This window comes from Marmota flaviventris, chromosome 12 (assembly GCF_047511675.1).
Source record: "Marmota flaviventris isolate mMarFla1 chromosome 12, mMarFla1.hap1, whole genome shotgun sequence".
In the NCBI taxonomy this organism is placed as follows: Eukaryota; Metazoa; Chordata; class Mammalia; order Rodentia; family Sciuridae; genus Marmota; species Marmota flaviventris.
In genome coordinates, this window is record NC_092509.1 from 26,431,992 (window position 1) to 26,457,385 (window position 25,394).

The 25,394-nt window shown below is 37.7% G+C and overlaps 1 protein-coding gene and 1 non-coding gene across 7 annotated transcripts in view; both read left to right on the forward strand.

Moving 5' to 3' along the window:
• The window catches only part of Celf2 (CUGBP Elav-like family member 2), a 496,258-nt gene that overhangs the window by 158,930 nt on the left and 311,934 nt on the right, over positions 1-25,394 (forward strand). The window lies entirely within an intron of this gene.
• Positions 12,869-12,942, forward strand: Trnaa-cgc (transfer RNA alanine (anticodon CGC)). Its single transcript has one exon. It is a non-coding gene; the product is annotated as a tRNA-Ala (tRNA).

The following is a 25,394-nucleotide window of genomic DNA, read 5'->3' on the forward strand; positions in this document are numbered from 1 at the left end:
AGGAATTATTATTTCCAAAACCTAATAGGTATTTGTATATTTTATACGATTGGTATAGAGCACAGAAAAGGATTTCTTTTAGATAACTTTATTTTTTTTTATTGGTTGTTCAAAACATTACAAAGCTATTGACATATCATATTTCGTACATTTGATTCAGGTGGGTTTTGAACTCCCAATTTTACCCCAAATACAGATTGCAGAATCACGTCGGTTACACATCTACATTTTTACATAATGCCCTATTAGTAACTGTTGTATTCTGCTACCTTTCCTATCCTCTACTATCTCCCCTCCCCTCCCCTCCCCTCCCATCTTCTCTCTCTATTAGATAACTTTAAAAACCCAAATAATGCAAAGGTTGGCTGAGATGGTGAATGGGTGCTGTATTCTAATTCAATTGTATTGCTTTGCATTCTGAGTTCTTCTAGGCTTAAAATAATCTGTAACAAAGATAAGAACATATTAATGGATTTAACTTACAAAGTGATAAAAATTCAGTTATCAGGGGAGGAACCATTTGCTTAATGTTTAATATTATTATTTTCTATTATTTTTTTTTTTAGTTTTGGTATTGTGGATTGAACACTGGGGTACTTTAGCACTGAAACTACATTCTCAGCCCTTTTTGTTATTGTTTTTGTTTTGTTTTGTTTTTGTTTGTTTGCTTTTTTTTTTTTTTTTTAAATCAGGCTCTCACTAAGTTGCTGAGAAAGGAAGATTTCAAGGTCAGCCTTGAACTTGAGATTCTTCTGCCTCAGCCTCCCAAGTAGCTGGTATGATAGTCATGCACCACTGCAACTGGTTTCATATTTTTTTTCTTGGGAAGAATATATAGATTAAAGGTCAAACCTTTTATGGTTACTGATGAAGTTGTTCTTCATGTTGGTTAAGAAGATAAACTTCTAAAGACTAGAGTTTATACTAAGAATGACTCTAAGAATAAAACCCTTTTTTTTCTTGTTCAAAATTAAAATGCATGAACTAGTTCTAATGATATGCAAATGAGAGTAACAAAGACCTGAGTTTTTCTGTTGGGGAGAAAAGCTAAGACTGTGATTGAGATGATGATTCTGACAAGGGTATTCAGGGACAGCTTCAAGTCTGGGCTAGAGATGAGCAATAGGGGAGATAGCAATGGTGAGGAGTCTTCAGGAAATGCCCCTAGGAGGGATTCCTGTATTTGTAGAAGGCAGATTTCTCTCATGTAAAATGGAAACTTGGCCCTTAGAACAATCGATTGTCTGTCAATCAGTCTATCTCCTCAGTTTATATAATAATAATAAACAAACTTCAAACACTACTGTTTTGCTGCCCAAAGGCTACATGCAATATCTCTCTCTCTCTCTCTCTCTCTCTCTCTCTCTCTCTCTCTCTCTCATTCACTTATTCACTTCACATAAAGAAATAATGGAGGGGGGGGGCAGTTGGTGGCATTTGCTTTAATCCCAGCGCCTAGGGAAGCTGAGGCAGTAGGATCCTGAGTTCAAAGTCAGCCTCAGCATAAGGTGCTAAGCAACTCAGTGAGACCCTGTCTCTAAATAAAATACAAGATAGGGCTGGGGATGTGGCTCAGTGGTTCAATGTGCCTGAGTTCAATCCCATACCCCCACACCCACCCATCCCCACCAAATAAAAGAAATAATTGGTCTTTTAGTTCTTTGACTCCAAATACATGCTAAATAAAGGAGCATTCCCTAAAATTATACATCTGAGGGCTAGGGTTGTGGCTTAGTGGCAGAGTGCTTGCCCGGCACATGTGAGGCACTGGGTTTGATCCTCCGCACCACATAAAAATAAACAAACAAAATAAAGACATTGTGTCAATGTATAACTAAAAAATTTTTTTAATTATACATCTTAAGAAATGTATCATATTTGGGTCTATTTCTTTTAAGCTTTCCCCACCTAAATTAAGTGGCTTATCTTTTTATTTGTGGCAATTAAAGATATGTATATATAAAGGTCCTGCTGCAGGACATTGGCTGGTGCTGGTGTCACAGGTCGCCAATTTACTGCCTGGTTATTACCATTTAAATACTTGTTTGAGATGGGGAATGGCTTATTCTCCCTGCAACATCTCATCCAGCTACAGGGTGGGGCTGGCTTCTAATTAAGACAGCAGCAACACCTTCAGAACTGAACAATTTCCATTTCTCTTATTTGCTTTTAATATGACTGGCTAAAGGATTAAAATACAATGTTAAAGAAGAAAGCATCTGGAAAGCTGGTGTTTCTGCAGTCTGCTTGGAACAAAAACATTTTGCAGAAATGTCTTCTGAATGCATCCAAATCCCTGTATTCATACTTCCTCCAAAAACAAGACCTAGTGAGGTCTTGCTTTGAATGGCACGATGTGCAAAACTCTTAAAGTAATTGTTTTAAGAATATGACAAAATTGCTGATTATTTATATTTTTAAGTGGTAAATAGGAATCAACAATAACCACTTCCATTTTTTCATCTATCATTCCAACAAGGTATAAAACATTATCTCATTCAGATCTATTTCACACTTTTCTTTGCAGATTGTGGTCTTAGATAAATCCTTGACTCAACTTTTCATCCCATATTTGCAAAATGAACAACATGTAATTGTTATTTTATTCATAAGATTGGTTTGTTCTGTCTTATCTTAAACTACTTATACCTTTCACTTCACCTAAAATGAATTTCGCGTGTCTTAACTCTTTTTAATCAAAAACTTCATGTAACTTCAGGTAGTGGGAGTCAACTAATTTCAAAATTGCCAAAACAGAAACCCAAAATTGGACTCTATTGTCAATTATTCATCCCACCCCAAGGAACCGATGACTTTGAATAAAAAATTAGCTAGAAATGAAAAGTACCAGCGTTCTGATACCAAATATCCTTCCTTGGACACACTCTGATTGTCAGGATTGTGACACTTTCTTCTGGCTCCTGTCCTTTGGAGTGGCTTCATTTTCTGCATCTCTCTCCCCTCTGCTTCTCTGCTTACTCCTCCCAAGTCCAAGGCCACCTCTTGGAAGGTGCCTTGACAGTCCCTCCCAACCAATATCAAGCTTCTCCCCTGTGTTCTCACAGATGGCTACTTTATTTTGATACAAGCATGTCCCATGCTCCATCTCAAACCAGTGGTTTCTCTCCATATCTTCAGAACTTTTGTCCAGGACTGACCTTTCTACCTCACTCCATCACCCTACATATTCTTGGTTTTCTTTCTCTCCCTCTGACTTTTTCTGTCCAGTATATATGTTTGCACAAAACTCTCTCATCCTGGAATGTCCTACTGATATGATGTCCTCCCTAATTCCTCTCCTGTGTGTCTTTCCTTTCAAACCCAAGTTTCTTAAAAGAATGATCAGCAAGCACTGATTATACAGCCTGGCTTTTTCCCATCTTTATTGAGGTATAATTGACAAGTAAAAATTACATGTATCTAAATGTATAACTTGATGCTTTCATATACATTTACCACAAATCAAACATCAATCCCTTGCTTCTCTATCTTTATTACTCCCCCAAAACTGCTTTGATAAAGGTAATCAATGATTTAGAAAAAGTTAAAATTTTGCTTTTAGTGAGTCCTTATTATACAGAAATGATATCACCATTTCTTATTTAGCAAAACTCAGTACCTAGGATTTTCCAAAGCAGGCTTCAAGGGACACTAGTTTCAAGGGACACAAATACTTTTATGTGAAAGTGAACTATTTTAGAAAGCTCTACCTATTGTGGTCCTGTTTAAAGATTCACAATGCAAATTAGTAAACCTGCTTTTACTTTAACCTATAAAACTCATCATAAAATTAAGAATATGTTTTAGGAAATTCTGGTCTTCAATGTTGGTTTCCCCATTACAATCCCTTGCTGGTTCCCCTAGTTCTCTGATCTCTGTGTCTGCTCTTCTAATTCTTCTCTTTTTGTTTTTGTGTGTTTATTTCATGTTTGTTTAATTTCCCAGCATTCTGCTTTGATCCACTTCTCTTCTTCCTATACATCTCTCCTTGGGTGAGCTCATTTCTGCTCATGGTCTCAACTATCTCCCTTATATTGATGATTTGCAGTATAGGTCTCCAGTCCTCACCTTTCCCCATTCTTCAGACTGACACATCCAGATTTTTACTCCACATGTCCACCTGGATCCTCCCAGAAACTTTCTTTACCTGGATGCTTCTCTGGTACTCTAAACTCAATATGTCTCAAGTTGATAAGATCATTTCCATCTCTGTGCTCATTTTTTATATGTTTCTTCTTCCCCAAACATGAATCTTGTGTCACCCTCACCAGAAAATTCAGGATCCTATTGATTTCACCTGTGACTTCACTCCCAATATCATTAGCACTATAAGAGTATCATAAGGGGATGGTCACTTGCTGAGTAAAAAAAGTGAATTAAGGAAGGAAAGTTTCTTTAATGGCAGAGAATATCAAAACCTAGAAAGATGATTGAACCAATCAGGACACAACAGAGCTCACTCCCAGAGAGGGATATAACTTCTAGGTCCCCAGCTCCCCATGACATCTCAAAGAGTGAAGACTCTACCAAGTATAAGAACTTTGCCTGTGACATTTTGAAGACATTTTAAAAGGGTATCACACCTCACACCCACCCAGGCTGCGTTCTTCTGGAGACCACGCCTGAGTGCCTGCCTACTCACCATGTGGCTCAGCCCTGACATAAGTGGGAAGATCAATCACCAAAGACAGCATAATACAACAGCATGACACTGGGACCCAGGTTTTATCCTTGAGTCCCAGGGTCCTTCTGCCTTCCTGGTTTGGGTTTTTCACTCTACAACTCCACATGGGCTCCCTTCTCCACATGTCATTTCTATTTCCCAATTATACATACATGAATTTCAGGGCAGCAGAGATAAGTGGAACATCAGGGACCTTGGGGGCAGACACACCTGTGTTTGAATCCCAGCTCTGCTACTCTGCTCACATGACTTTGAAGAGGGCATTTAGAATTCTCTGTAAATGGAATATAAAAATATCTATCTGAAAGGGAGCTCTGAGGATTGAATAAATAATTCATGATGAGTGCCCAGCACATGGTGGTCATTCAATAAATGGTGGCTAATGTCATTTATTATGTTGGATTCATCTTTGTTCCATGGACCCATTCCTTCATCAGGACTGGTAGATCCCATATATAAATAATACAGTGTGTGATTCCACCAAAATACTCTCGTCTTAATTATAAGTTTTCACATCATTTCCTCCCTAACTGTGGTGAAGGTATTAGAAACCGTAAGCCTAAAATTCAATACTTAGATAAATAAAAAGTACAAGGTATTTAGAATCTTCCTAAGATAGACTGGATTTGGGTTATAAAGCTTTATTTGAGTCTCTTACATAATAAAAAAAATCTATGAAATATAATTGATCAAACTCAAGGAGATGAAGAGTCATACAGACTCTCCTGGGATTAGAACTTGAGGTTTTAAGCAGCCTAGGCTGGCAAACCTGAAGCTTAGTTCACTAAGCTATCCCCTCTGGCTATGTGATTATGTACAGCAATTTACTATCAGTGAAAGGAAAAGAGATGCTCACTATATTGCAATTTTCCTCAGCGCCGCCCATCAACTCTGGTAATAAAATTTGAGTATACGATCTCAAAGACACATTGGGCAGTGCCCTATCAAATTCTCACGAACCAAGACCGAAATTAATTTTCATTTCACAAATAGAGGTGAACTTCTGGTTTTCCCATAAAGGCAAAGCACGGGCTGATTTCACAGTGTTCTGATGCAAATTTATCTTCCCACGTTGGCAAAATACCATTTTAATATTTACCTGTAAATGAGTGGTTGTTGCTTGTAATCCACAGTAGAAAGAGGATGAAACAATTGCTACCAATTTTTAGTTTTCATAAGTGAAGCAGGAAGAACACAAGTATTAGAGTTAGATCTGGTTTCTTTTCAGCTGTGTGACTTGGGATGCAATATTTAAATGATTTATTTTCCCCAGTGGAAAGATCTGGGGATGGGAAGTTCAAAGACCTAATTTCTAATGTCAGGTTCACAGACTGATCACTCAATTTCAATTTTCTTTACTTGGTATGGTGGGAACAACATCAATTCATGGAGATCTTAGAACTTGAATTTGCAATATTGAGAGACATTTGTAGGTGATTGGTTAAGAAGAATCTGATTATCATTTTAAGCTTGGCTCCTAAGTGCCAAGCAATACCACGAATCAATTTGCATATATAGAGGAAGGCAGATTCTATTACTCCTGTTTTGCAGATTAGGAAACGTGGGCTTGGATATGCTAAATGACATTGCCGAACTTGCACAGTTGGTAACTCTCTGAGCCAAGTCTAGAATATGGGGTTTTTGTTGTTATTTTGTTTTGTTTTTATTTTTCACTGCAATCAGATGCTTCTTCCCAGAGCCACAAGGCTCTGCCATAGACAGTGTGTGCCTGCATATGAAATTAACATGAACTTCGCATGCCTCATCTCACATCAGACTTGGTGATTCTTATTCTTTTTACATTAAACCAGTTTTCCTCCTCCTTTTCCATGCCACTAGCTTCAGGGGGGAGACCTTAAAATCCCTTAATTTTGCTTCCTTTTTTCTCTTCCCTTTTCTGAATTCAAGACTTAGGTTCTACTCCTGAGTCTGAGGATCTGAATCAGTTAAATCACTTAACAGCCCTAGAAAGGGCTTTAGAAATTGCAAAATGCTTATAAACATGATATATTGATAATCATCTGACTAATCTTGCAATTCAAACCACAGTTTCCTATTTATTCGTATTTAATGTATTTCCCCTCACCTTTTAGGATCTGACTTGCTAAAATTCACCCCCCCCTTCCCTTGAAGTAACTGGAAATGCCACTCATTTGCAAATTGGGTCTCTCTCTTGGCCCCTGTCATGTGTCATTTTTCATCAATCACTGTGAATTTTGCAGGTAACCGTTCTTCTGCCTGAATAGCTCAGTTTCTGCCTTTTCTGCTGTCCTCATCACTGATTTATTTTTGAGTGCAGATTCCACCTATATATCTGTGTCCCAGAAAGAAATTCTGACACCTAAAACAGTTTCTGCCAGTTAATATCCTTCTGTCAGTTGCTCTGCCCTGATTTAGACCAATTCTTGACAGCTTCCACAGGCAAACACCTGCAGAAACCTGCCAGTAGCCACAGGTGGATTCTGGAACCTGAAGCTGATCTGAGGATGAGAAGCTATGACTTTTCCTGAAACTGTTATGGAAAAGTGAAAGGAATACTAGTTTCCACCCCCAAAGTAATTTTTGTTATTCAAAGGGAACAACAAGAACCCAGAACATCTGTTATTTCAGAGGCGTTTACATAGACACTTAGTAATACTGCAGGTCCAATGGTATTTGCACGTTATTTCCAAATACTGTATCAGTAAGAAGTAATTTTAGTCTTTGGGGGATATTGTAGATGGCAGACACATTGTTGACATCTGGCAGGTTCATATGCAACCACTGAGATCTTTCAAAACAAAACTGTTGCAAAGGATATTTAAACCCAGAATGTCAGTTGGGAATAAAATGTTCCCTTCTTAGACTGTCTTTCCTGGTGTGAAATGTACAAATTTTAAAGATTAGGAATGAGTCAATTTAGATATTCTGAAACACGGAAAGGGAAAGAAAGCATTTTTCTGAATGTCATCTGCTCCTAAATTATGGGGGGAAACTCTGCAATTTTTTAAAAAGAAAACTGGAGTTTTTGTTCATTTTCTTTACTGGACTTGTTTGGATATACTTGATTGCTTTTAGCAGTTCTCTGTCACATGCCCTGGAACTGGGTTGGACCCACCTTGTGATTCCACAGCTTCATAGCTGTGTGGCCTTGAGCACCATATGTAGAAATTCAGGGCTGGATTCTTCCTTTGTCACTTTGTCAAATGGGGATATGGGTAGTCTCCATCTCTTAGGACTGTTGATAGGAAGAAGTGGCATATCTACAAAAAGGTAAAACCATGTGCAGTAAGTGCTCAATAAATGATAGCTGTTATTTTGCAATTATAGATGTTAATGTACTAAGGAAGATAGAAGGATTTGGGGCTTTTTTTTTCTTCAGAGAAAGGTAGGCAGTATTGGTAATTATTTTTTGATGTTGATAATAGATGGATTAAAAAGTTTCTATGAAATCACTGAACTTGACCCATTAAAATTATGTAATTCAAAAATCCAAACCCAGCAACTGCTCTCAAAATACTGATTTTATGCCATCCTTCAGTTGTTCAGATAATGAACATCCAGTTTTAGCCCAACAGACTAAAAGATGTAAAAGCTATCTCTGTCATAGTGTAGCCATTTCGTTTCCTGTATGCAATTCTAACAATGGAAGTCTTGAGGGCTGGAACAATCAAATGTTGATTAAACATGATTTACTTCTTTTTCAAAAGCTATGTTTAGAAATAAGCTAATAAGGGCTGGGGTTGTGGCTCAGCAGTAGAATACTCGCCAAGCACGTGTGAGGCACTGGGTTTGATCCTCAGTACCACATAAAAATAAAATAATGGTGATTGTGTCCACCTACAACTAAAAATCAAATTTTTTTTTAAAGTAAGCGAACAAAAGTTTTTGCCTATATCTATGTTTGTGCTGATGACCTTGATTGGTAGCAAGTTGACTGACGTTGATTGACAGCAAGAACTACAGCATTCCTTATAGCACTCAGATGCCAGAGGGTTTTTGTGTACTTTCAAGTCGTAAAGGGGTTAGGAGATTGGACACAATAAATGACCAGCATCTGGAATAATTGGCTGAATTACAACTCAAAAGTTGTTCCACACACACCAAGAATGCACTAAAAACAATTTGGAATATTATGGTAGCTTATGAATGGAATACCATAGCCCTAGCTAGCATTTTCCTGGGAAGGGGGATAGTGGATTAGCAAAACTCCTTAGTTACTGGTTACTTATGTTATAAGGTTATTGCCCTAAGTTTCAAAACTGAATATGGAGAGACGACAGAAAGAGTTATGAAATAAGGTGAGTTTTAAAAGCCCAGTGTCCCGACAATATCAGTATTACTGATGAGTAGGAGGAACACTAACAAAAATATCCATGAGCTAAGGAGAACTTTATGTAAACATGTTGCTCACATTGTTAAAAATAAGCATCTGGACAGTTCTGACTCCTTGGCAAGACTCAGTTCTGGATTTACCTCATAGCCCATTTTCAGGTTTTCACGCTTCTTATTTCCAAAACCCCGGATCCCTTTCCGAAACCTCCCATTCCAGAGCCAGTTCTCTGCCCTTGGAATCCCTTCCTGTATTCTCTAGCCCCAGGTTTGCTTATCATTTTCCAAGAAAGACAGTGATCGACACAGGGCAGCCTGAGAGCAAGAAAAGGGAGGTGAGTGTATTTGGGGTTCCTCCGGCACCACCATTTTTACACAGTGAGTGGAATCATTTCAGCTGCTTTGGCATCAGGCATGTTCTACCAGATGTGCTGTTAAGATGAGGGCAAAAGAGACTCAGATCAGCAAACCTCAGATTATGAATCCAGGATGGAAGGATGGAAGGGAAATTCCTTCAGTAATCATCAATGATAATAATTAAACAAAATCACATGGGATTATAACTGTATGATTTACAAAGTTCTTCAACTGAAGAGCCTATCAGAGCTGATGAGACCCATGATAACAGAACTAAATCAGAACAAATTTGTTAAAATATCTGAAATGGGGGAAATGGAACATCAATGATGATAACAAGACAGGGAACTCCCTGCAAAGATGGTTGAATGTAACTCTTTCTTCCCTCCCTTTTTGATAGAAAGAGATTCTTTTCTGTTATCATGTTTAAGAAAATCCAAGACTTGTTTTTAGAGAGAATGTTGACAGTGCTTGTAGAGGCAACATAAAATATGATAAGGAATACAAGATGAGATCCACACTCATAATTCAACTAAAAGACATCAACCACACAGGCCCCCAGGAATCCTGCACTCACTCTTCCCACCAAATGCAATACTTTTCTGATAGCTCACACTTTGTCTCCCCCATTTCTCTCTCTTTTTCTCTTCCTCCCTCCCCCCACTTCTCTTTCCACCCTTGTAAAACCCTTGAACAGCCAGGCACAGGGGCACACGCCTATAATCCCAGCGGCTAGGGGGGCTGAGACAGGGGGATGGTGAGTGCAAAGCCAGCCTCAGCAACAGCGAGGTACTAAGCAACACAGTGAGACCCTGTCTCTAAATAAAATACAAAATAGGGCTGGGGATGTGGCTCAGTGGTCAAGTGCCCCTGAGTCCAGTCCCCAGTACAAAAAAAAAAAAAAAAAAAAAAAAAAAAACCACTTGAACAGTACTTTCTACCTTTCTAACAACAACTACTTCTACATTCAAAACCAACTTAGGAAAATCATATGTTGATTGCCGTGGTTGTATTTCTGTGGTAAAAATACATGACATAAACAACTTAAGGGAAGAAAAGATTATTTTGGATTATGGTTTTGGGGGTTTCAGTCCATGGTCAGCTGGTTCCATGGCAGAGGAGAAAATCTCCTCAGCTCCTGGCTGCCAGGATGATACCAGGACATTCCCACAGTACTGGTAATTCAATGCTGCCTTTGGAGTTTCCTCCTCTCTAGGGAAATAGAGTTAGCAAGCATCATCTGGGCATCATGTAGACATGGGTACTGTTACGGTTTGGATATGAAGTGTCCCCAAAGGCTAATGTGCTAAAGTATCCCCAATGCAGCAATGTTCAGAGGTGCTACAAAAGACACATCTATTTTTTTAATTTATTTATTTATTCTAATTTGTTATACATGACAGCCAAATGCATTTTAATTCATAGTACACATATAGAGCACAATTTTTCATCTCTCTGGTTGTACAAAAAGTAGAGTCACACCATTCATATCTTCATACATATACTTAGGATAATGATGACCATCTCATTCCACTCTTTACTACCCCCATTCCCTCTCCCTTTCCCTCCATCCCCTTTGCCCTGTCTAAAGTTCCTCTGTTCCTCCCATACTCCCTGATCCCCATTATGGATCAGCATCCACATATTAGAGAAAACCTTTGGCATTTGGTTTTTTAGGATTGGCCTACTTCACTTAGCATAATATTCTCCAACACCATCCATTTACCTGCAAATGGCATGATTTTATTATCTTTTAATGCAGAGTAATATTCCATTGTATATGGATACCACAGTTTCTTTATCCATTCATCTACTGAAGGGCATCTAGGTTGGTTCCACAATTTAGCTATTGTAAATTGTACTGCTATAAACATCGATGTGGCTGTGCCACTGTAGTATGCTGTTTTTAAGTCCTTTGGGTATAGACGGAAGAATGGGATAGCTGGGTCAAATGGTGGTTCCATTCCAAGTTTTCCAAGGAATCTTCCAACTTCTTCCCAGATTGGTTGCACCAATTTGCAGTCCCACCAGCAATGTATGAGTGTACCCTTTTCCCCACATCCTCGCCAACATTTATTGTTGTTTGTATCCTTAATAGCTGCCATTCTGACTGGAGTGAGATGAAACCTTAAAGTAGTTTTGATTTGCATTTCTCTAATTGCTATAGATTTTTGAACATTTTTTATACATTTTTGTTGATTGATTATATATCATCTTCTCAGAAGTGTCTGTTCAGTTCCTTGACCCATTTATTGATTGGGTTCTTTGTTGTTTTGGTGTTAAGATTTTTGAGTTTTTTATATATCCTAGAGATTAGTGCTCTCTCTGATGTGCGTGTGGTAAAAATTTGGTCCCATTCTGTAAGCTCTCTATTCACCTCACTGATTGTTTCTTTTGCTTTTTAGTTTGAATCCATCCCATTTATTGATTCTTGATTTTTTTTTATTTCTTACACTTAATAAGAGTCTTATTAAGGAAGTTGGGGCCTAATGATGAAGATTTGGGCCTACCTTTTTCTTCTATTAGGCACAGGGTCTCTACTTTAATTTCTGGGTCCTTGATCCACTTTGAGTTGAGTTTTGTGCATGGTGAGAGATAGAGTCTTAATTTCATTTTGCTGCATATGGATTTCCAGTTTTCCCAGCACCATTTGTTGAAGAGGCTATCTTTTCTCCATTATATGTTTTTGGAGTCTTTGTCTATTTTTAACATAGGTTTTGATTCTTTCCCTCAAGGATTTACGAGCCAGCATTTCAATTTGCACATAACTTATGAGTTCAATTACTGAACTATTAAGTTGAGAATGGAAGATTCAAAAATATGAATTTGCCAATTATTAAAGACCTTGGAGTTGAAAAGACCATGGTAAGGAATAAAAACTAACTTTTATTAAGTATCTATTATATACCAGATTCTTGACATCTGTTGATTTCTTTTATCTTTGCAACATTCAGATAAGGGCTGCATTATTCCCATTTCACAGATGAAAAAATAAGCTCAGGTGAGAAAACTTGCTGAGGACACAGATATTTATTGACTCGGAGTTGGACTCCAAGCCCTACTTTGCTTTAAAATCTACCTTCTTTCCGCTTTACATTTCAATCAGCAGATGCAATTTGATAGCTGTTTAATATGATCAATGCAGGTAGCCAAAAAAGAATAATTACCAATCTAAAATAGCTATTTTGCTTTGACTGTTTGGCTTATTTAACTGTCTAGAGTTACCAGCTAGATGGATAATTGCAAAGTCTCTAAATTACTTTAGGTTATGTAGACACAGCCTGATACTGTTTGATTCTGACTCTAATGATATTTAATTTCATATTACTAATAGCTCTTTGTCTAATGGGTATCCTAGAGCATACGTAAAGGTACACTTTGAGGATGACCTCAGTATGTATATTCAGTCATCTTCAAAGTAGGACAGGTGTGCCTCCCTTAAAGAAACTCCATATAGAAAAGTCAGATTTGCAAACAGGTACACTAGGAAAAATGGTTTGATTACAAAATGGGGTTGGGGATGTAGCTCAGTTGGTAGAGTGTTTGCCTCGCATGCACAAGGCCCTGGGTTCAATCCCCACCACCACACACACAAAAAAAAAAAAAAAAAAGAAAATTATTTCAAAATGACTCATTTCTTTTAAAGGGATTCACTCTTCAGATATTTTTTCTTTGGTAAGACCCTCTAGTATATTTTAAATAGTATTTTAACACATAAATATGAATTGCGCCTCTCTTTGAAAATACATCTGCTAAATGAGACATATCTGTACCTTGAATGGATTAAATGCTTGCCCTTATAGACAGAACAAAATGCTTCTCTAATTCACTCTTTTAATAATTTTTAAAAGCAAACAGGGATCAGGGCAAAGATGAAGACAAATAGGGGTGAGTGTGGTCACTAAAGTTTATTCTAATGACTAGTATTTTAAATCTTCTAAGACTTTTTGAGAAAATGTAATTTTAAATTGCCCTCATTCTCTTTCCAACTTCTGAAGAAGCATTTTGACTGAGAATTAGGTAAAATTTATTCTATATATAATATATATGAAGATGTTTAAACTGTAATTGCATGTAATTTGAAGGAAATATTCTTCAATATGGATATGAAGATTGACCTACTCAGGAATATTAAAAGTACAGGAGTTCACATTTTTGTGATAATATTTTATCATTTTGAAAACTTGTTCTTAATAGACCCCTACATTACATTTCAGTAAAGTGGTTTCATTTTCTTTAACAACCATTAATAGCTATTAGAAGTAAAAAAAAAAAAAAAATAAGGCTTTATATAGATCATTAAAGTACACTTAAGTAATTTGTAATTGACAATTAAATCATCATGGCATTGTATTATCCTTAAGTTTGATAGATCTGCCTTTTTTAAAGTACTGAGAATAAAGGCCCTTTTGTAAGACATCCCACCATAGACTATTCTTGCATTTTAATTGATCACAAAGCACACATTGTCTTGATATATGTGCTTGGTAATCATCTTCTACAAGTTTCCTTTGTGATTTTGAAACTGTGTGTGGTGATCTGGTGCAGGCTAGAAACAGTGTCCTTGGGGACATGTGGAACAAGCACAGCCATCTTTAAAACTCGGCCCTTGTCATTGTCATAAAATAGAGCTGGCAATTTCTCATTCTCAGTCCCCTCTCCTGTTCCTTCTTGTCGCTAAAGACCTACAAAGTCTAAATATTACCATGGCAATGGACCCACACTCCTATTCCAGGGCAGCCAATGAGTGTCACCCTGTCCAAATTTGGATACTTTTTCTTCTTTCCTAGGAAATTTGTGGACTTAATCATATAGAATCTCTGGTCAAAATGATTATGTGTTGAGATCAAAATACAGAATATAGAAGCATCACTGAATTTGAGAGGGAATCAAATCACTCTTATCTGTTCGTATCAAAGTTCCAAAGATCATTGATTAGTTTCCATTTTTTTTCATTTACTTATACCAAACAGTGACAATGGAGTTACCTATGTAGATCTTTAAAAATAGAAAGTAGGTTCTCTGCATTTCAATCTATAAAAAAGGCAAAATTTTCAGAATAATTCATGTAATTTGCTAGAATCAGATAGGGAAAAGTACTAATAGAGTTTTCCCCTGTAATACTGAGAAAAGATATTTTATAATATGAACATAATCAAGTTTTATGTGAGTCTAATTAATCTCATAAAGAGTTATCTGCCTTAGTGTATCTTCCTGATGTCATTTAATTTATAGATTTTATGGGTTTTCCTATAATATAAATGCATCATATTGAAGGTAAAAAGATATGCTGAGTGGGTTTTTTTAAGTATTTTTAAAATAGTGGAATTAATTAGATATTGCTACTCAATTAGTAGAAATTAAGATTTTAATCTAACTCAGAAGGACAAAGGAGCATCATATAATCAGACTGAGTATCTTAATACTGTAATATATATATGCATATGACGGCTATTTGGTGATTTTTTTTTTAAGTTAAACCGAACTCACTAATTCAAAGGGTTCAGATGATACCTACAGTGACTATGGAAGAACGGTAGTGCATTCAAGTCACTCTGGGTGCCCACCTCACCTCTCTGTGGCCAGTCTTACTGCGAGGAATATCAGAAATAAATGCTAGTGATCAGTACCACAAGGGCCAGGCATCCCTTTCTCCATATGATGGGTTGATAGGAGGACATAAGAGGGGAAAGAGCGCCACCTGCCCTGAGGATTTTCAGGGAGTAGGAAGGCACACTCCAAGGGGTGCCTCATAAAACGGTCAAGGGAATGTTGTAGACGTATGTAAATGGTGTATTTGATGGGAGGAAGCTAAAGTCATCAAGAGATTTTTCTGAAGGTCAGCCATGGACAGACATCTTGGCAGTATTTTAGTCCCGCCATCTCAATTCGATTCTACCACCTGAAACATGTCTCGAGGTATTAATGAAAGAAATGAAGATTGGCAGGGCTATAGAGACTCTCAATTCTAAAACGTAAGCAACAAAATGGCTGATAATTCAAAAACATCTCATCAGCCAGTAGTGAAAACTTCATAACAGCTCTTCAAACACTTTTTTTTTCCATTTCTCAGAGTTCACTAAAACCTTAGTACTTCAGAAGTCTTTTCTGAAATTGGAGAATTTCCCAAAAGTAAATGATCATTGTGAATATTATAATAAACTAAGGCAGGCATACACTCCTTAGTTATGTAAATATCTGTGACAACAGGGTTATTTTTGTTGGTGGTGGTGGTGGTAGTACTGGGGATTTGAACCCAGGGATGCTAAACCACTGAGCCAAATCCCCAGCCCCCTCCCCTTTTTTTAATCTTATTTAAAGACGGGATCTCACTGAGTTGCTTAGGGCCTCACTAAATTGTTAAAGCTGGCTTTGAACTTGCAATCCTCCTGCCTCAGCCTCCTGAGCCACTGGGATTACAGGTTCACCATTATGCCAGGCCAGAGCTGTTTTAAATATGTTTTCTAAACTTAGTCAAAGGTATATCATTTGCTTTTTCCTCAAAAAAGGGTCACAAATTCCTTGAGATTTCTAGTTAAGATCCTGTTTCAACTTATGACCCTTGATATAAATCAAAGATAGAGCACAATAAAAGAATCCTACTTTACAACCAGTTATGGTTTATGTAAGAATAAAAAGATCATTTAAGTTTATAAGAGATAATGTAAGATAAAAATCACCTTAGCAGGTAATATTTTTTAAAACTCAATGGGCAAGTATTTAATGAAATTAAGCCCTTATGCCTAAAGCTTAGGAAACTAGGAGTACAAAGGAATTTTTAAAATTTGATGAAAGGCAGCTATCTTAAATCAACCTCTAGATAGGAGATGGACAAGGAAGAAAATTATTATTATTCATTAAATAATGTTCTGGAGGTCTGATCATAGAGCTAAAACAAGAAGCTAATTAGATAAAGATGAAAATGTTATCATTTGCAAAAGAGGTGAATAAAAACATAAAAAATGGAAAATAGCTGAAAATCTGTAAGAATTTAAGGTAAAGGTAAAAACAAAAAAAGTTAATTCAATTACTTTAAATCCGTAGCAACAGATGTAGAAACTATCAGAAGGAAATAGTGTCTTCCCTAAGAGAGAAAACATTAAGATTTTAGTAAATTCATAGTTGGTGCTTGCTTCCAAATGCAAAGCACAAGTACTGTAAGAAAGTTAAATTTTCTCAAATAAATAAAAAAATTTGGTATGAATACCAGTCAAAATCTCAATAGAACTTTTTTGAATGGACAATATGATTCTAAACTTCAACTTAAATCCCCTTTGAAAATAAAGAGTAAGGATTAGGATAATTAGATGTTATAAAACTTTATCAATTTTCATAATTAAAGCAATGAGATACCAACATAAGAAATTACATATTCAATAACATGGAATCAGAGAAAAGGATCATATAATAAGCAATACTGGTAAAACTATTTATGTGACATAAAAATAGAAAAACTAAGTGGGAATCTCACCTTCTATACCATGCACTAAAATAAATTATACATGAATCAATCAGTAAAAATTAAAAATAAGCTAGGCATAGGGGCACACTCCTGTAATGACAGCTACCCAAGAGACTGAGGCAAGTTTGAGGACAGGCTGGGCAACTGAGCAAGACCCTGTCTCAAAATAGAATAGAGGGCTGGGGATGTGGCTCTATGTCAAGAGTGTTTGCCTAGCATGTATGAAGTGCTAGGTTCAATCCCCAGCACTGCAAAATAATAAATAAATTAAGTAATAGGTAAATAAATAAATAGGCAAGTAAATAAAAAAACAACAAAATACAAAGGTAAATATCAACCTACATTCAGGGTGGGCAAAACTTTTTATGAAAAAAATAAAATAATTGGAATCTATGGCTATATAAAACTTTAAAATTCAGCACCAGAAGCATTTTTACTAAAGTAAATGATGATATGAGGGATATAATTTAAAAGAATTTTTTAAATAAATCATTTTTATAATACCTTTATTTTGTTTATTTATGTTTATGTGGTGCTGAGGATCTAACCCAGTGCCTCACACGAGTTTGGCAAGCGCTCTACCACTGAGCCCCAACCCAAGCCCCAATTTAAAAGCATTTTTTAAGAATTAAAATGCAGAAATATATGTTGAAATGTTATAACTCAATTCTTAAAATTGCTAGTTTATGACTTAGGTACATTAACTGCCCACAAAAGTAGACAATATACCTTGGGGAAGATATTTATCTTCACTGGTATTCAAAGAAACCAAGTAGAACAGTGAAGTAATATGTTCTCACTCATCACATTTGCAAATGTAAAATTAAATAATAATGCATTTGAGAGAAAGGCAAGCATGCATTCTTGTATGTGAGGGAATGTCAACCATTGCAAATCTTTTACAAAGCAATTGGTGATATATGATAAGAACTAAAATAGTTTTCTTCTCTCAGAAGAAAATCAGACATAACTATAAACATTCATGTTTAAGAATTTTCACCTCAGTGCTATCAATATAATTTAGAAATGCCCTTAGTATCTAACCTTAGGGAAATATTAAAATCAATTTGGGGACATTAGTGAAATTAAATAATATGCAATCCTTGGAAAGCATATTTTCAAAGTCATTGGTTACATGGGAAAACTGTTTCATGTTGTATAAAAAAATATTTAAAATTCTATCCCAATTCTATATAAAAAGATGAAATATATGCAGTGAAAATGACTGAAAGGAAATATGCCAAAAGTAAAACAATTATATTGTTCCAGTTTAATTTAGGTGTTGATAATTTTTTCTCCTTTATACTTATCAATATTTCTAAGCAATATTGTAAACAAGAGTTGCTTTTATAATCATTAAAAACTACAGACATTACTTTTCAGAAAATGATATTCTATGTCCAAATTATCACTAAATCTGAGTTAATGGCATCTAAATTATGGACATTTTAATAGTAAAATTTTAGTAGCACAATATTATACACTCAGTGGGAATTCAGTGTATTATATGGATAAGTTTCATTTGTAGCAAGATGCTAAAGATAGACTAAAAGGGAAATGATCTTCCAGAGATTTCTGGGTAAATAATTGTTACAAAATAAGATTTGTTTCAACTTGAAACAGCCTGGAAGTTGGATTCAAGAAGTTGCCCCCATATGTACCAACTGACCCTTTCTACTTCTATCAACATGGTTTGGGTATCTTGTGGGGCATTTCTCAGTGGCTTTGCACAACCCTGATGACTCTCCAGGCATTCCAGCACTGGATCTCATTTATAGGAACAAGGATGAAATGTATTCAAGTGTTTACAGCACCTTTTTGAAGTGTGTGCATGTGTGCGTGTGTTTATGTGCAAGTGCATTGTTTATGTGTGTGTGAGTGTGTGTGTGTGTGTATGTGTATGTGTGTGTGTTTTCCCTATAAAATATTCCTTTTGAAGTTCAGAGCTTAGACAGAGAAAGCCTGATTTGGGCGGGTGTAACTTTTGAATGCATTAAACAGCAGCTTTAATCTCAGGTTATGATTGACACCAAACAAAATGCATACTATTTCTTTGTTCTCCAAAACACAGTGGAAGACACGTGGGTATCTATGGTGTTGGGTGCAACGTTTTTATATGTGTGTTGTTTGCTCAATGTAAGAAAAGGGTTTGCAAAGTTCAATTGAAGACAGCTAATGAATTTGGCATCCTTCAAGCTGTCTCCTAAGAAGCAATTCTAATGACAGGCCAATGACACATGTGCTAAGGGAATGTGACAAGAGTCTCAGTTGGGATGACTGCTACTGAGGAGATGGAGGGAAACAGGCTGCAGAGACCTCTGGTGACCAGATTAAGAGCCTGGAGAGTCTCACATGTGGTGTTACACTGTATGTCACCAACACAAACCATCAGTAGATCAAGAAGGACATGAACTGCCCAGATCAAATTAGACGATTACACAGAAACCAAGTTATATAAAGGAAAAATAAGAAAGTTTTACTTCCTAAGTAACTTTGTTTTCTGTTTTATTGGAGGCATTTTAGACTTTTTATCTTCTGTCACTTTTCCTAATATTATATATGGCTACAGACAGGAGGTACAGGCTTGAGAGAGATTTTAGAGAGTAACAAAATGTTCTTCAAGGATCACAGGATAGTTGAAGGTATAGCTTAGTGGTAAAGGTCATGCTTAGCATGTGCAAGACTCTGGGTTCCATTCCCCAGCACCAAAAGAAAAAATTCTTTTTTTTTTCACCAAAAGAAAAAAAGCTTGAACAGCACCCATGGGGCCTTTTAAATCTTGGAGTGTCTGGGGTAAAAAAGGAAAATAATTTTTCCAATAATTATGCATGGCCACATGATGCCTATTGTCTGCTTCCATTCATTTCCATCACTTCCAGCCTATATAATAACATCCTGGGTTTCTCTTTCTAAAATACCACTTTGACATGCCAGTCATCCTTGTGACTGTTCAATCATTTGGTCATTTGTTGATCCTATCATGCAGCAAACATTTATTGAACATCTACTGTGCATGAGGCACCTTAGTAGGGGTTGTAGATAAGGAAATTATCAGTGTGGTTCCTGATCTCTAAGGAAATTAATCAGTGTGGTTCTTGATCTCAAAGAGCCATGCTAACTGAGACGCAGAGGAGAAAGTGAATTGACTAGTTGCTTGCTGCAATAAGGCTACGTACAAATTATTCCACAGTATGTTGGCTTACAGCAATAAATATTTATTCTTATACTGGCAAGTCTGCAGATCAAGGGTGGTTTGGCAGATCTATGCTGGGTGGCTCTCTTTCAGGCTATGAGTCAGCTGAGCTTGGCTCCCACTGTGGGCTGGGCTCAGATCTTCTCCATGTGTGTGTTCTAAGGCCCAGATGGAAGGGGTAGCGGATTCCCTGGGGCATGCTTTTCTCAAGATGGGTCACAATGTATAAAAACCCAAATCAAACCACACAAGCATATTTAATCACATTGTCAAGATCAATGTGAGGGCATACATTCCACCCATTCCAGTATACCACAAAGTCACATGATAGAGGGAAGCCATGAGGAATTGACAAAATAGTCCAATCTACTGCACAAAATATGACAACAAAGCATGACAAATGGTACAAATGAAGTCTGTCCAAGGTTTAGAGGAAATATAGAAAAATATTCAGAGGAGGGGTATATGAGTCAGGGTTCAATCAGAGAAACAGTAATAGGACCAATAGGTAGCTTATAGATAAATAGAAGATAGATGATAGAGAGATAGACGGTAGGTAGGTAGGTAGAGAGAGGACGGATAGACAAATAGATGATGGATGAAAGGATAGGTGATGGATGGATAGACAATAGAGGCTGGACAGTTGGATGGATAGGTAGATGAAAGACAATAGATGATAGAATATGATGAATAGATAGATGATAATTATTTGTTACAGGGACTTGACATTACACAATTGGACAGTAGGTTAAGCCGTCTCTATGAAGATTTCTTCTCCGCATCTGATGTTGGACCTTGAAGTCCATAGACCCAACTAGTCAAGAAGGGGAAAATGGTAAAGCAAGGGAGATAAAGAAGAGGCTAGAACCCACAAACACAAGCTGGAACCTCTTGAGGTTGGACTAAAATGCTTGTAAGTTCCTCTTGCCTCTACCTCTAAGTGACCTTGGCAACAAAACTAAACACACACATGGTCCAGAACTCAGAGAAGCTCAGGGAGAATGAGGGAAAGCAGAGCAGTTACAGATCCAGCTGCAGCTTCACACCAACAGAGGCAATTCAGCAGATCAGCTGCAAGGAATGTGAGCTAGGAAAGGACTGTTGCTTTCCTTCTGTCTTTCAAGTCTTCCAGGAATCTTCCTTGTAGCTCACTGGAACTAGAAACCTTTTTAACAAGTGAATTCTGGGAAATGTAGTTTAGCGTAGACAAGTGGGCATATTACAAAGCCATCCAAAGAAGCATCTAATTCATGTTGCAGGAGAACATTAGAAAATGTTTTCAGGGTAAGTAACATTTGAACTCAGTCTTTAAGAGTGATCAGGACTTAATCGGGAAGGGGAAATGGCAATTAAGGCAGACACTGAAGGACCTCAAGGCCCCAGGCCCAACATTAGGAAATCCAGCCCCTGTGCCTTGAAGCTGCAGGATGCTTTCTTACCCAGCCCCCATGTCAAAACCCCACCAGTTGCACATAGCATTTCAAGTCTTGCACAATGGCAACCACAAGATGTTCCATATAGATAACCCCGGGAGGGCCAAACTTGAGCAAAAAAAAAACAAGTTTACCCCCCAGGTGACCCCGCTGCTGGATTCAGGGAAACCAATAGAAAGGCTGCTGCTGTGCTAAGCTGAAAACTAACCCCCTGCTCCCTATAAAAGATCTGTGCCCCAGAGCCCGGTGTGCCAGTTCACCGAAGCTCCAGCTGAGGTTTCGCTGAGCACCCGCAGGCGCCTGTGTATCAATAAACTTGCCTCTTGCTTTTGCAGCCAGTGTCTCGTGTGGTTCGTTCCGGGTTTGGGATCTGTGGATCTTTCAACACGAAGAATGAAAAAGGCTAGTATCAGAAATATGGAAATATGGTAAAAAGCCAATACCCAAAGCCACAGGGAATATAGTAGTAGTCAAAATTGATTACTTTAACCTGCTAATTTAAGCAAAGGAGAATGCATGGCAAGGAGATGATGGGGCATCTTTGCAGAAGGAATTTGGGAAAGGCTTATTGTAGAAGTGGGGCTGGTGATGCATGATTCTAAAGAGGAGTTAAGGAAACAGAGGTCACTTCTGGTTTCAGTGCTTTCTGGAAGTATTAGGTATCATGGTAGACTCAACTACATCCTCCCAAAATTCACATATAAAGTCCTAATCCCCAGGATCACATAATGTGACTTTATTGGTAGATAGTGCCTTTGTGGAGGTAATTAAAGTTAATGAAGCCATAAGCATGGGGCCCCAATCAATATGGAAGAGGAAGAGACTAGAGATGTGGAGGCACAAGGAAAAGAATACTGCCAGGCAAGGTGAGGGAACGAAAGGGAAACCACCTTGCTAACGCCTTGATCTTCCAGCCTCCAGAACTGCAGAATAGATTTCTGTTGTTTAAGCCACCAGCCCCCAGGAACTAATGCAAGTATCTTGGCAGTTTTCAATCTAGACAGCAGAACATGGCTAGGGTTGTCAATGATAAATAAGCAACTGGAGGAAGGGGATGTTTCATTCTTTCTGTGGTTGCTTTCCTTTCTTTTGTTCTACCCCACAGTGGCACACTGGTTATTTTTCTCTTCTGGGAGAGTTGTTTATATTTAATTGGTAACATTATGGTCTACCTGTGGGCTACCAGCTGCCTGATCTGTTTTTCACTCTCTCATTGGTGTGTTCAGTGAGGATTATTATCTACTGATGGAGAAGTTACATGGAATCTCCATCATTTACCACTTTGAATCCAGATTCCTTTGCCTGATTCACAAGAGTCATTGTATGACCTGACTCTTCCAAGAGTCTGTTTCTCTGCATTTGACAATCCATGCTATTCTATCCATGCTTGCGTGATCTCCCACATGAAATACCTCAGATGGGTCTTTGTCTGAGATGTCCTCATGTTTTCCCTCCATGTCCTAACCAAAATGAAGCATGACCTGCAAGATTCTTCCAAGTTTGATCCTGCCATGAAAGTCTCTCTGGCTATCCCATCCACCTCTTGCCATCTTTCCTGCCTTAGAGCTCCTAGGATATTTAAAGTCCCACAGCAGTGAAGACTGTATTGTTCTTTGTTTCATAGGTGAATCGTGTCCTTCTAGCTTGATAATCATTTCCTTGAGTGCAGGGGCTATCTAATGCCTCTCCGGAATTCTCTATAGTATAATTCAACTTTAAAAATTAATTTTATAGTCCTGGGGAAGGGAGTGAGACTTGTTTTATTAATCACAGGATTTGGGGGTTTTGTTTTTCAATTTTTCAGTTGAGACCCTATTATAGCACCTTTGTATTCATTCCCTTTTACAGGTAAGATGATGTCCTTAACATTCATATAGGCCACCATATAGTATTTCTGAACATTTATTTTTGTTCTCAGCACTTTGATATTTAATTCAAGCCCTGAAAGATACACAGAAATAAACCTGGTGAGGGGGTGGGGACAATTGGAATTTTGAAAAGTAGGAAATAGCATAAACACAAAGCTTGGAGGCAAAAGAATTTGTATCTTTGGGGAATTGGAAGTTCAAGGTACAAAGAGCACAGTATGCAGGTGCAAAAACCTGAGAGACTAGTTGGAGATATGGGGTGCATCTTGTGGATATAAGTGGGCCTAGTATGAACCACATGACATAACTTGGACTCCATTTGAAGGGCAGAGGGAACCTTCCATGAATTCTATGTAAGAGACAATTATGACCAATCTTCAATGTTAAATAACTGTGGCTGAAATGCACAGAAGGGATAAGAGCCAGAGAGACTGGAGATAGGGAAATTCCTGAAGAGATAATTGTGACCTAAGTTAGGAATAGAAAAGATGGGGGAATTAGAAGCTTTCTAGAGAAATTGTAGTTAAACTGACCCCCATTGTTTCGGGTAATTTTTACTCACATGCATTTTGGTTCATATATATTTATATTCATCAGATTCAGCTTTGTTATGGAATTTTAAATGGACACTTTTTAAAAATATGGGTGCTATTTTCAGTCTGTGAATATTCAGTGATCTGGACAGTTATGGGTACTTTCCTTTGAAGATAGGATACTTTACTTTAAAAAGTTTAAAGTTTAAAACAAGTGACCCAGCAAATTTTATCCAAGTCTAGAGTTTATAAATCCTTACAACGTTTGAAATCCTTATCGGGCAAAATTCACAAGCACCTTCAAAAACCACTTTTGCTATTGCTTTCTGGAAATATTGGCTCCAAGCAGCCTATTGGAAGCATATGAGTTTGTTCTGCACCGTTGCTTTCCTGACCTGAGAGCCGGATGCAGGCCCCTGCCTCTGCCCCTCCCCACATTATATTTTTAGTTATGCATTAGAGGAGATGGTGAAGGACAGCAGGACCATTTCTTTTCCACCTCAAAGTCCAGGTCAGCAGATGAATGTTTGGCCAGCTTCTGGGCAAGCAAGTCTGACCTCTCGGGTCTACTGCTGCCCCTGCCTGCCTCCCTTTACAGCAAGTTTTCAGGCAAGTGCAGAAGTAGCCCATTTCCTGTTAACACTTGCCAGTCTTCAAGGATTATTGCCCTAGTTCCCAACTAGTTTCTGAAATTTTCCTTCCTCTTATTCATACTGCCCTGAATTTCCATTTAGCATCCAAACAAATAATTCATGATATCGTTTACAGCAAGGTAACTCAACTTTATGTGTATATATTTTTACTCTCAAACTAGGTTTAAACCCTTGTGTAATATGTGTGGCTGTCTTTTTTCACTGGAGCATCCTCCTGTGTGACCGCCTCAATTTTTGATTCACCCTGGGGTTCTGGTCTTAGTCCAATTCTTATTTTTCATCCTCTATTCTCTTCCTGGCTGATCTCATCCACTGCAGTATTTCTGACTGCCTCCTCCACTGGGAAGATCAGCCTGCAGGCATCTCAGGCTCAGCTTATGCTCAGAGGAATAAGTTATCTTCCCCATCAACCCTGATTTACCTTTTGTTGGGTTTTCTTCTTGGTCAACAGTATCATCAATTGCCAAATTGACCAGATTGGAAACATCAGAATTATCTTCAACTCCTCCATGTTTTGTCATTCCACCCATTCAGTTGGTTACAACTTGTTTCTCCCACTAAGAGAACTCAGGCCCCTCTCCTCCCTCTGAAGTTACTGCCCCAGAATAAGGAACGGCAGAAAGAGCTTGGCTTTCCTCTCATCTCTACAGATTCCTGGGTTTGTCATCTTGGACCTTTCTTAATCTCTAACGTCCTCAATCTCCTTGGGGGGTGTAATGTGGATGACAATATCAGTTTACTGGATTGCTTTGAGAACTGAGTGATTTAATCTCATCTGGAGATCTCACACAAGCCTGAAAAAGACAGTGACCAAGGCAGAGAATAACCTCCCTGCAAAGCTTCATCACTTCTTCCTTGTTTAGTGGCTTCCCAACTGCCCTCTCTCCTCATCCCTAACTC